Raw genomic sequence first — 12,392 nt, forward strand, 5'->3', positions numbered from 1 at the left:
CAAATAGTGGGGGGAAGCTCGAGAGAGAAACACACAGAGATGAGGATAGGAGCGAGAGACATCCCAGAGCCGTCGATCGTTGCCACAGATCACTGTTGGAGTTGCCGGCCGCCGCTAACCCTACCGGAGTCTAGGAGGTAGAACAAAGAGCGTGGAGAGAGCGAGATAGCCGTTGGAGGTTAGCCAAGGTATAGCGAGCCCCCAGGACATCTTACCACCGTTGGAGAGTCGCCCATTCGTTGCCGTCCGCTGCCATTTTCTTCGAAATCTAGGTTGGCCTTTTATCAAACATTTGGCGTGCGATTTTGAAACCTAGATGGCCGGAGGTCGTTTCGCTCATTTCGAGCAAGCTTTGGCCCCGTTGTCCGATCCTGTTACTTTCCTTACATGCTAGTCGGTTTCCTTAGGTCTCCAGATCTGTGTTCGTGCTTCGGCCAAGCCGGAGGCTCTCGATCTCATCCATGCCCGTCATCTGTTTGTTGTATTGCCCGAATGGGTCCTCTCCCTAAGAAGCTTCCCTGCGTGGAACCCTAGGACATCTTGGCTGCCGGGAAGACGTCGTTGCCGCTCAGGAAGCCATGCCTTCCCCTCGCTTGGCCACCACAGCGCCATTGCCGGCGTGCGCATTCGCGGCACCCCTAGTCGCGACTGGGCAGTCGTGACCAAGGGGATGCCAACCGAGTGGGCCAAATCACAATTCTGGCCCACTTGACTCCTATTTTCACTTAGGCCCGGCTCTTGGGCCCAAGTTGGGCCAAATTCAGGCCTGACCAGGGATGGTCGGGCCTAAACCGGTTGAGCCGGGCCGGTCAAGTCGGACCCGGTCAAACCGGACCCAACCGGGTCGAATCGGGTCAGACTTGACTGACCCGACCCGACCGGTCTAGGCAAAAAAAAATATTATTAAAAAAATTAATTAAAATTATAAAAAATATTATAAAAAAATTTGAAAAATTTTAAAGAAATTAGTTGGTTAATATATATTTAAAAAAATTAAAAAATTTTAAAAAATATTAATTAAATTTTTTTGAAAATCCCAAAAAGTGTAGGGTTTGGTTAGGAATTGCCGTGTTTTGCATTTTTTAGTATAATTAGGCCTTTATTTATTCGTCTTTTGATTATATTGTTTGTTTGATTTGCATATCTATCTATGTTTTATTGCAAGTGTTTAATTTTAATGCAATTAGGATTCTGATGGCTATGATTGTTACTTTAATGATTGCGCACCCGCATGATTACCTTATATGTTAGTGGATAGGTATAAAATCAACTCAAATTGTCGACAAAAATCATTTTGTTAAAATGAACAAGATTAGGTACCGAAAGGGCACTAATTAGTCGATTAGTGTAATTAAGTCCTCGACCCTAAATTCTCTAGTTGCGTAGGAAGTGAGGTACACTTACATGCCTCACTTGGTTTCTAGCCGACCCCAATAGGCTAGTGGCGGCTCATTTTGTGCAAAATTCCTAGAAATATCCCAATGTCACGTGAGGTATGGGTTTGGGAGAGTCTGCGTCTAATCATGGACCTTAGGCCCGTCCTTTAGGAAATACTCCTAAACCTATTCCCTCCCCTCGAGGGTAGGTCGCGACATACGCCAAAATCAAGAACTCTAGCGTTCGTCTTTGGTCTGTGTACGTACGGCTTCGTGTTCTTGTTCAAGGCTTCGCGTGGCTTCAAAAAAACTTGCGACTCCTCTGAAGCGGGGTGGATGTGCGACTTCTCGTAAGGTTTCAGTAGCACCGCTAGAAAGAAAGAGGGCGTGCGTGTTCTGTTTTATCTGTGTGTGTGCCCAAAGGACAAAAGTTTGACCTAAGCCCACCTCCTTTTGGCTCCACGTGCAGACTCCTTTCTTTTATTCTTCATCGGCTAAAAGAAACCCTAGAATATTGTGTGCCCAAAGTCAAATATTTGACTTTGGGCCCCACCATGGATAACCTACATGATTCAACTCCTCTAAATAAAAGAAACCCTCCTTTTGTAGACCTTCATGGAGTCCAATGAAGCTTCTTCATCTAATTTGAAATCTACTTGGAAAACTTTATCAACAAATTCAATTTAACAAATCATTAATTGAATTCAAACTTGATACATTAATTTAACAATTCTCCACTTTGGCTCGATGTTTGAAACCAAGTTATAGTGCTCATCATCCATGTTGTTCTCCCAACGCCCCGACGGATGCTCACTCTCCACAGACGCTAATCAGAGCTTGAGCTTCGCCAAAAGAACAGACTTAGTAATCATGTTTGCTGGGTTATCTGCAGTAGCAATTTTTTTGACATTAACATTACTTTTAGCTAAGACATCTTGGATGGAGTGGTACCTAATGTTGATATGCTTCGTTCGCTCATGATAAACTGGATTATATGCCAAATATATTGCACCTTGGTTATCACAATGTATATCCACACTTTTATGTTCTAACCAAAAGTCCAAGAGCAAACTTTGTAACCATATCGCCTCCTTTGCTACAAAGGTTAGTGCCATGTACTCTGCCTCAGTTGAAAAGAATGCAATGTGATCCTGCAAGAATGATTTCCAACTAACTGCACAACCCGCTAGTGTAAACACGTACCTTGCTAAAGATCTGCGATCATCCAAGTCATCGGCGTAATCCGAATCCACAAAACCAAGGGTCTCATTGCCATTGCTGTCCCTCTGATATACTATACATACGTCTGTTGTCCCCTTCAAATATCTGAAGATCCACTTCATTGCTTCCTAATGAGCTTTACCAGGACGCTTCATATAACGACTAAACACGCTTACAGCTTGTGAAATATCAGGTGTAGTGCACACCATAGCATACATAATACTACCCACGGTACTAGAATAAGGAACACGAGACATATGCTCCTCCTCCTCCTTAGTCTTGGGTGATAATTTATCTGAAAGTTTAAAGTACTTTACTAAATGTGTACTTACAGATTTTGCCGACTGCATATTAAAACGTGCCACGATCTTCTCAATATATTTCTTCTGAGATAGACGTAAAACTCTTGCAGTCTTCTCACGCAAAATCTCCATATCCAATATTTTCTTTGTAGCACCTAAATTTTTCATCTCAAATATAGCATTTAACCGCATCTTTAGCACATCAATATCAGACATATTCTTAGCTGCTATCAGCATATCATCAACATATAAGAGTAGATAAATCAAAGAATCATTCTCCAATCTCCTAAAGTAAAAGTAGCTATCCATTTGACTTTTCGAATAGTCTTGACTAGCCATGAAAGTATCAAAACGTTTATACCATTGCATAGGAGATTGTTTCGGCCCATACAAAGATTTCTTCAATTAGCAAACATGATCTTCCTTACTCGGAATAACAAATTCCTCTAGTTGTCTCATGTAAATCTATTCCTCCAACTCATAATGAAGAAATGCGGTTTTCACATCTAACTGCTCTATCTCAAGATCCTACGAAGAAACTAAGGCAAGTAAAATACGAATAGAAGTATGTCTTACCACACGAGAGAACACCTCATTATAGTTAATGCCTTCACGCTGTGTATATTCCTTCGCCACAAGTCTTGCCTTATACCTCGCGCCTCAACACCAAGAATGTCCTCTTTCCGTTTAAAGATCCATTTACTTCCTACAATCTTCTGACTCTTGGGTTCTTTGACGAGCTCCCATGTCTGATTTCAATGGAGTGATTTCATCTCTTCACTCATAGCCTCTAGCCATTGCGACGACTCCGAACTAGCCATCGCCTCAAAGTAAGACGAAGGCTCATCTGTCTCCACCTCATATCCTACAATCAATGCATAAACAATATCTTTATAACCATAACATACCGGTGATTTAATTTGCCTTTTTTGTCTATCTGCGGCTATAGTGTGCTGCGGCTTTACTAGTTGTTCACTATCACAAACTTCAGAAACTGAAACCTCATATGCAGTCTCAACTTCTATTGCCTTCGAGGTCTTCGGAGTCTCCACCTAAAGCTCCACCTCACTAATGACACCATGATTTGTCTTCTCTACTGGTTGTGTCTTAGAAATCCTCTGTTGAAGCATTGTAGTCTCATCGAAGATCACATCTCTACTGATTAGAAAATCGAGTGATTTGGGATTAGTGTACCACAGTCGGTAGCCTTTCACCCTGTGTGCATAACTCAGAAATATGCACTTCTTCGCCCTCAACTCAAGCTTACTATTGATATTGCTAGTATAAACACCTAGAGGGGGGGTGAATAGGCGCACAAACAATTTTTCGATATACGGAAGCAATTCTTAACAAATTGAAATACGATCGAGGTAGAGAGAGAGAAATTGGAACACAGGAATTATAGTGGTTCGGCTTATTCCAAGCCTACGTCCACTCTTCCGCACTGACAGCCCACCGGCTGGATTTCACTATGATCAAAAGAGTAGTTACAGCACAGCTTTGCCTTGATTCCACAGTGTAGATGTACTACCACACCTCCTCAAGGTCTCTCACAAATATAGACTCTCTTTTGTATACAAGTATTCGCTCAAAGGATTTATCTAAACAAATAGGAGCTTCAGACTTTGGAATTCTTCTATCGCGAACACCTCGAACAACTAAGAATGTCTTCCTTATATACTCCTTTATGCCATCATACCCGTTGGCACTTACCAAAGGAATTCGTCCAATCTACCCGTTGGACGGAATCAATTAGGAAGATTGTTCGAGCTATTAAAGGAACGTGTTGATAGCCCATCAATCTGTTCGCCCATACAATCGGGATCTCGGTTTCCATAAGTAGAACCTTCCAATAATATTTAGACAATCATCGAATCTTCGAGTCATTGAATCAAACTTGATCAATCAAAGGATTACGATACGTCTTCTCCGACCACGAGATCTTCTCCGGATGATAAGGTTAAATCTGAACAAAACATCCAGTTCGGGATAACCTTTCTTCAACGGATCGAGACTGTCAATGAGGATAGACTTTGAGTCTTGAGTCTCGGCTGTCCTAAGTCTTCGACTTTAACTAACGAGTCTGCATACCTTGGACTAGGCGATGGAAACGTTTTGTCAACTTCAAAACTCTTCACGAGGATTTCTCCAACAATCTCCCCTTTTTGATGGTGACAAAACCTTCTTGCAGATTTGGATAACTTTGACCTGCAAAACATTTCTCAAACACATATGCATATCTTATAGAAATAAATGGCTAATAGAATAACACTAGAATCTGCAACCACAAAAAATAGGTTAGTCTAGTATATGATTAAGCCATTCATAAGATATCAATATTGATTAATAGAAGCAGTTAAGTCAAGTCCAAGTGTAGGCAGTTCTTATTCAGACACAAAACAAAGTCAAAAAACAGGTTCAAACCATAAACCTCAAAACAGTCCAACAAAAAGTTTAATGAAAAGTTTTTGAATCAAATCTTGCATCTCTCCCCCTTTTTGTCATCATTAAAAAGGATGAGATGAAGTCAAGATTGCTTGGGAACGCGGACAAGCTGGAAATCTTCCATAGGCGAACAATGCCTTCCAAATTTTTAAAGTCTTCCTTCACCTGTACAACCTCCTCACTCTTGGCATTTGCACGATTCGAATAGAGAGGGCTTGCATCTTTTCATTCAATGAACAGGAAGAAGCTTGACCTTCATTCTTCAAGCTTTGAACTTCACATCCCAAGGCATAAATCTGACCTTTCATCTCCAAGAGAATATCCATGATTCTCACGAAAATCTGCTCCATTATCGGCTGAGTACTTGCTTCGGCTCGATTTGGAGTAAAAGCGAGCGATGGGTGGATCGGCATAATCTCGCAGGTTTGGCGATGAAGCTTCATGACCTTCCTCTGGAAATTGAGATGCATAAACATCTTACGGGTCCGCAGGTGAGCGGGCGACTCCTTCACTTTCATCGAAATGAAGATGTCACTCCTTTCTCCCGATCTCCCCCTGTTTCCATGCCTACGGTGGAGAAGAGATTTCCTCGGGTTCTCCTTCTTCTCTTCTTTCTTCTTCAGTCTTTCTTCCTCTCGCTTCTTGCTCGTTTCTCTTTCTTCTTCTTCCTTCTCCTCTCGCTTCTCTTTCTTCTTCTTCCTTCTCCTCTCGCTACTCTTTCTTCTTCTTCCTTCTCCTCTCGCTTCTTTCGTCTTTTGTTCCGATTCTTTCGTGGAACAGACGACTTAAGTTCTTCAAAGCCATTGCGAGAGATGGTGATGTCATCGTCATCATCTTCATCCTCAACGAGGAGAGCTCTTCTTCTCTTTGATGGAGCAACCATGGGCTCCTTCCCTTTTCTCTTAGCAGCGAAGAGAGTTGATGAGATTTGGCGAGAGTCTTCTCCTTGAATTTTTCCAATTCCTTGCTCGGTTCCTTCGACGCATTTTGGTCACCATTTTCAGTCCTACCACCATATGATCGCATGGTCGAACACAAAAGATTTGCGGAGGCTGAATATTCGGATGTCCGAATAACTTCGTAACAAGGCTTGGGTAAGGGAGTTGACCTCTGTCCTTCATCACTGCTCTATACATGTGAAACATAACGGTATGAGGGAGAGAAAACTTCTTTCCACATAGGATGGCATACATCAACTTTGCCTCAGAGCTTGAAACATCGGTTTTGGCGCTTGATTTCGGCCGAAGGCAATTAATCACAATTTTGTGAAGCAAGATGTTGAATGCATTCATCCTTGAGTAGGTGATCTTTTCATCCGTTCTCCTGTCCTTCACCAGTTCAAGTGTGGCCCGAGCAATGGAAACTTTGATTGGTTGATATCTGCCTCTCTCAATTTCTAACACGTCTGCTAGCATATTCATATCCACAACATAGTCTTGTTCTTTAACGCTGAAGGAGAATCTATTCGCATCTAAAAAGCTAAGATTCGAATAGAAATATGCGATCAATTCAGCATAAGCCTCGGTTGAGTCGAGAGCGGAGAACTTTTCAAGTTGTAGATAACTGAACTTTTCCCTCAAGTTCACTTTCACGGCATCCGAAAATCAAAGTCCACACTCCTAGGGTTTATCACCCCACGCTTCAACAATTTCGAGTACGTATCCTTTTGTTCCTTTGATCGAACAAATCTCCCCTTTTTCCTTGAATTTCAGCCGCAATACCCATTTTTGGTTGAAATAGACTGAACAGATTGTCATCGTCATTCCCATCTCTGATTCGGCCCCCAATCACGAGGATCACTTGGGATATTCGCAAGGGTTTCCTCACCACCCCTTTACGAGCGATTCCCAAACTTTCCATTTTTCGCAAAAGATATACTCGTTCGTATATCCTTTTCTTTAACAAAATCATCAACATAGTTCAAAGGAGTACGAATTCCTTTTAAAGCACGATATAGCTTGTAAATAAAAGCGGGCTTTTGAACTCTTACTGGGTCTACATCCTCGACGATTTCTTCCCGATGCTTGATTAACAACGCCTTGAGGACTAGATGGTGGAGAATGACGCTGCGAGAATGTTGTGGGCTCGGTTCTGATCCGGAGTAACTTCATCTTCGATAAGATCGAAGTGCGTAGGCCCCTCACTCATTCTCGTGGTCCCCCGCTTGCGATTCTTGACGAATTTCATGAAGAAGACATCTTTCTCGGTGTTTGGAAGATTCCTTGCTTGACTTTCCCAGAAAAAGATGACAACTTTTGAAGATTTAGCGAAGAAGACAAACGGGAATGGAGGATCGATGCTTTCTAGGGTTTTTGAGAGAAAAGTGATTAGAAAAGTGAAGAGAAATCGACAGTGTTCGTTCGGTTAAAAAGAAGAGTAAACGAACCGTCACAAAGGAAATAAAAATATGCCCTTTTCAAAATAACTGTCCTTATCTGCAAAAATAGCTATTTCAAAAATAACTTCCCTTTTGAAAATGAATCGATGCAATATTTACGTCAATTAAATATAGCAACAATTTAAACAAGTCGATGATCGTACCTTTTCAAGATAAGATTGGAGAGAGAAAAAGACTTACGATCGAAAGTCGAGCCAAGATCAGTAGATAAAGTCTTGTAAGCCTGAGTCTGAAAGTCTTTAGACTTTGATATCCTCATACCTCAAAATGTTGAGTCTGGTCCGTATAGACTCAAATTGATTTTTCTCCAAAGGCTTTGTGAGTATATCAGCCAGTTGATTCTTTGAGTCAACAAATTGAATTGAAACATCTCCATTTTGAACATGATCTCTAATAAAGTGATGTCTAATCTCTATATGCTTCGCTCTTGAGTGGACAATTGGATTTTTGGTGAGGTTGATAGCGCCGGTGTTGTCGCAATTAATCTCTGTGCATGAGTCTTCAATTTCAAAATCTCTTAGCTGTTGTTTTATCCATAGAATTTGCGAACAGCGCTTCCAAGAGCTACATACTCTGCTTCATTGTTGAAAGAGACACGATTTTGTTTCCTTGAAAACCAAGACACTGTTCGCTTCCAAGCAACCGGCAAGTTCTGAAGTGCTCTTTCTATCAACTCGCAACCGGCCATTCTGCGTCGAATATCCCGGAAGTTTAAAGTCTCCCTTCTTAGGATACCAAAGACCGATGCTTGATGATGAAGCAACATATTTTATGATGCGTTTCGCAGCACCGAGATGAGATTCTCTAGGATCGATTGAAACCTAGCACGTCTGCAAACACTCAACAAAATATCGAGTCTAGAGGCGGTAAGATAAAGAAGTGATCCAATAATGCTCTGTACAGCTTTTGATCAACTTTCTTCCCTTCTTCATCTTTGTCTATCTTCAAAGAACTTGACATCGGTATGTCGGTCTTTTTACACTTCTCCAATCCAAACCTTTTGACAAGATCATTGACATCATACTCATTTCAAACTCATCCTGCATAGACTTTGAAAAATTCTTGCACAGACTTTCATTAGAGGATCCAAAAATAATATCATCCACATATATTTGAACAAGTAAGAAACTTTTGTTTTCCTTCTTAATAAATAAAGTCGTATCTACTTTACCTTTGACAAAACCATTTTGTATTAGGAACTTACTTAACCTGTCGTACCAAGCCCGAGGTGCTTGCTTTAAACCATACAGAAGCAATTCTTCTATCGTGCACACCTCGAACAACTAAGAACGTCTTCCTTATATACTCCTTTATGCCATCATACCCGTTGGCACTTACCAAAGGAATTCGTCCAATCTACCCGTTGGACGGAATCAATTAGGAAGATTGTTCGAGCTATTAAAGGAACGTGTTGATAGCCCATCAATCTGTTCGCCCATACAATCGGGATCTCGGTTTCCATAAGTAGAACCTTCCAATAATATTTAGACAATCATCGAATCTTCAGTCATTGAATCAAACTTGATCAATCAAAGGATTCTGATACGTTTTCTCCAGCCACGAGATCTTCTCCAGATGATAAGGTTAAATCCTGAACAAAACATCCAGTTCGGGATAACCTTTCTTCAACGGATCGGACTGTCAATGAGGATAGACTTTGAGTCTTGAGTCGGCTGTCCGGAAGTCTTCGACTTTAACTAACAGAGTCTGCAGACCTTCAGACTAGACTGATGGAAACGTTTTGTCAACTTCAAAACTCTTCACGAGGATTTCTCCAACAACTATCACTCGCATGAGCATATGCATGACATCCGAATACACGTAATCTGGAGTAATCAACAGGTTTCCTTGACCATACTTTCTTAGGAGTCTTCCACTCGATATCAGATGATGGAGATCAATTAACCAAGTAACATGCCATGACGTCTAAATGAATATATTCAACTGGTCATTTGGTCGAACGAATAGCTGTTGTAAACTTAAGTCGGTGTTGCTATAATTGAGTCAAGTTAGAGTCTGATTCACCTGATGAAACTGCAGCAGTTCCGGTCACGATCTCTCCCAGTAGATGATAGAGAGTATTCACTTTCTTCCCCTTCATCATTATCATGGCACCTCGAGAAATTTTCAGTACTCCACCTTCAACGTTGTACCTACACCCGATGTCATCAAGTGTCCCTAGAGAAATAAGGTTCTTCTTGAGCTCCAGTACATGCTTCACATCTGTCAATGTGCACACCACCCCATCATGCATTCAAATCCAAATTGTTTCTATTCTCACAGCCTTACAGACTATGTTATTCCCCAAAAGAACTCTACCACCATCCGCAATTTAGTAAGTAGTAAACTAGTTCTTATGAGGCGTCCTATGATAAGAACACCCCGAATCTAGCACTCATTCGTCTCCTGACGAAGTATTAGTCATACATAAAATAGCTTCTGCATCACTATTGCTCCCTTTAACAATGTTTGCTACACTATTTGTGACATTTTGCTTATCAGCTTTATTCCTTCACTTTGAATAATCTCTCCTGATGTGTCCCTTCTCGTGACACTCAAAGCACTTTACATGTCCCTTAGACTTTCTTTGGCGTGATTTTGATATACTTTTACCTCTGCTGCTACTAGGCACTCGATGTTGCTCTTTACCCCAAATCGTCAGTACTTGCGCTACTCCTTGTGCTAGACCGTCATCACGCAACTTTCTCTACCACTCCTTAGAGAACAAGGTGAACTTTATCTCTTCTGAGGTAATTGTAGTACACCCTTGCAACAGTAAATCAGTAAAGTGCTCCCATGACTCTAGTAAAGAGGCTAATAACATCATGCCATGTTCTTCATTATCAAGTATCTTACCGATGTTTTTCAGATCCATCATGAGTTTATTAAATTCATCTAGGTGGGTTCTGATAGATGTACCTTCAGTATATCTAAATTCATCTAGGTGCCTAAAGTTTTGCTCATAATGCTGCGGCGTCCTTCTCCTCAGCAACCTCTATTAAAACCTCATCCAACAAATTTTAAAGGATTGTGCTCTTTGCTCTTTCCATTAGCTCTACCCTCTCTAAGGCTTTTATTATAATTGGCAACTCATCTTCACCATTTAGTGCATTGGCCAAACCTTAGGTTGTCAATAATGTCCACATTTCGATGCTCCATAACCCAAAGTTGTTCCTCCCGTTAAACTTCTCAATTTCAGATTTCTTCTTAAATATAATTACAATAACAAAATTTCCAAATAATAATTAGACAAGCAAAAGCTTCAAATCACAATCAATAAATCCGATCCTATGCTTTGATACCAATTGTTGGAATATAATATGTGGAAACGATAGGATCTTACAATTTACGTCAACGCAAAATCGCCAGAGAAATAAAAGAAAAATAGTAAGGACACCAGAAATTTACGTGGTTTGATCTGAGCATCGGTACCTACATCTACGGAGAGAGCCAGTAGCAAATAATCTACTATAATCAGAGAATTAGAGTTTACAATGGTCACATGCTCGAGTGTTTCTCACTCCTAAATTTAACCTAAAACCCAAAGTGTTTATGTGACATCCTGATTTTCAGGTTCTGTTTTCAATCAAATAAATTGGGCTTTTCATTGACGCGCCTATAGTTTTTTTCTCTGAGTTGGTCACTCACAAGATAACTAGTCTATCAGGTGAAGCCGTTAAGGGATTGTAACGCACTAGACTTGAGAATTTGACCAGGAATCGACAACTCGGCAGTGCTCATCTGCAGAGAACATTACGGCATAGTTAAAAATCGATTAGAGATCGAGATAGGTTGATTTGACTGAGGTATGTGATCAAAGTGTGAGTAATTCCACCAGATTGCAAAATACTCGTCAATCAACACAAGACCAATTTTTATGTCGTTTTGGTACCATGTGCCCGTATTTGAAATCTCGAGATTTTAATGACAATTGATAGTCACCAATGTGTTGAAGATGTACAATGTGGCTCGAAATAAATCGATCACGGATCAATTGCATTAAAAATTCCTAAAAGCTACTCGATAGGTTAGGTCATGCTAAAATCACGTCAAATTAAAATTAACCGCGAATTTGAGTCCGATTTCAGAAACTGAAAGTTCTGTCATGTCACGATTTATTTTAGAAACGTCTACTCATCATTCGAAAGATTTTCGACGATTCCGGGATTTTTACGGAAAATCGATTCGAACGATTTGGAAAAGAACGGAAATTTAGATGGACCAAATTGAAGGGATTTTTGGCCTCCTTATTGAGCTATTTGGTGACAGGAAATTGTAGAAATCATGTGGGCTTCTTCCTAAGCAAAATTGGACATCAAATAGGAGAAATTGATGAAGAAACAGAAGTAAATTGGATGAAATTCGTAGGTTAGAGGGGCTATCATATTTTGGTCTTCATTTAAACTTCAATTAGGGCAAGTGGGTGTTGAAATTGGCCTTGGATAACCAATTGATATTGTTAGTTAAAGGTGAGGATGATTAAACTCTCTTGTGGTCATAGATTGGTGTTTAATTATTCTCTCTCTCCCCCTCAGACTTACTCTCTCTCTCGAACGTCACTTTCCTTCTCTCCCCCTCTCGGCCGACAACCCCCTGCTCCCTTATCTTTTTCCCCTCCCTCCTTATCCATCCACGCACAATTCTCTCTAT

This window comes from Eucalyptus grandis, chromosome 3 (assembly GCF_016545825.1).
Source record: "Eucalyptus grandis isolate ANBG69807.140 chromosome 3, ASM1654582v1, whole genome shotgun sequence".
In the NCBI taxonomy this organism is placed as follows: domain Eukaryota; kingdom Viridiplantae; phylum Streptophyta; class Magnoliopsida; order Myrtales; family Myrtaceae; genus Eucalyptus; species Eucalyptus grandis.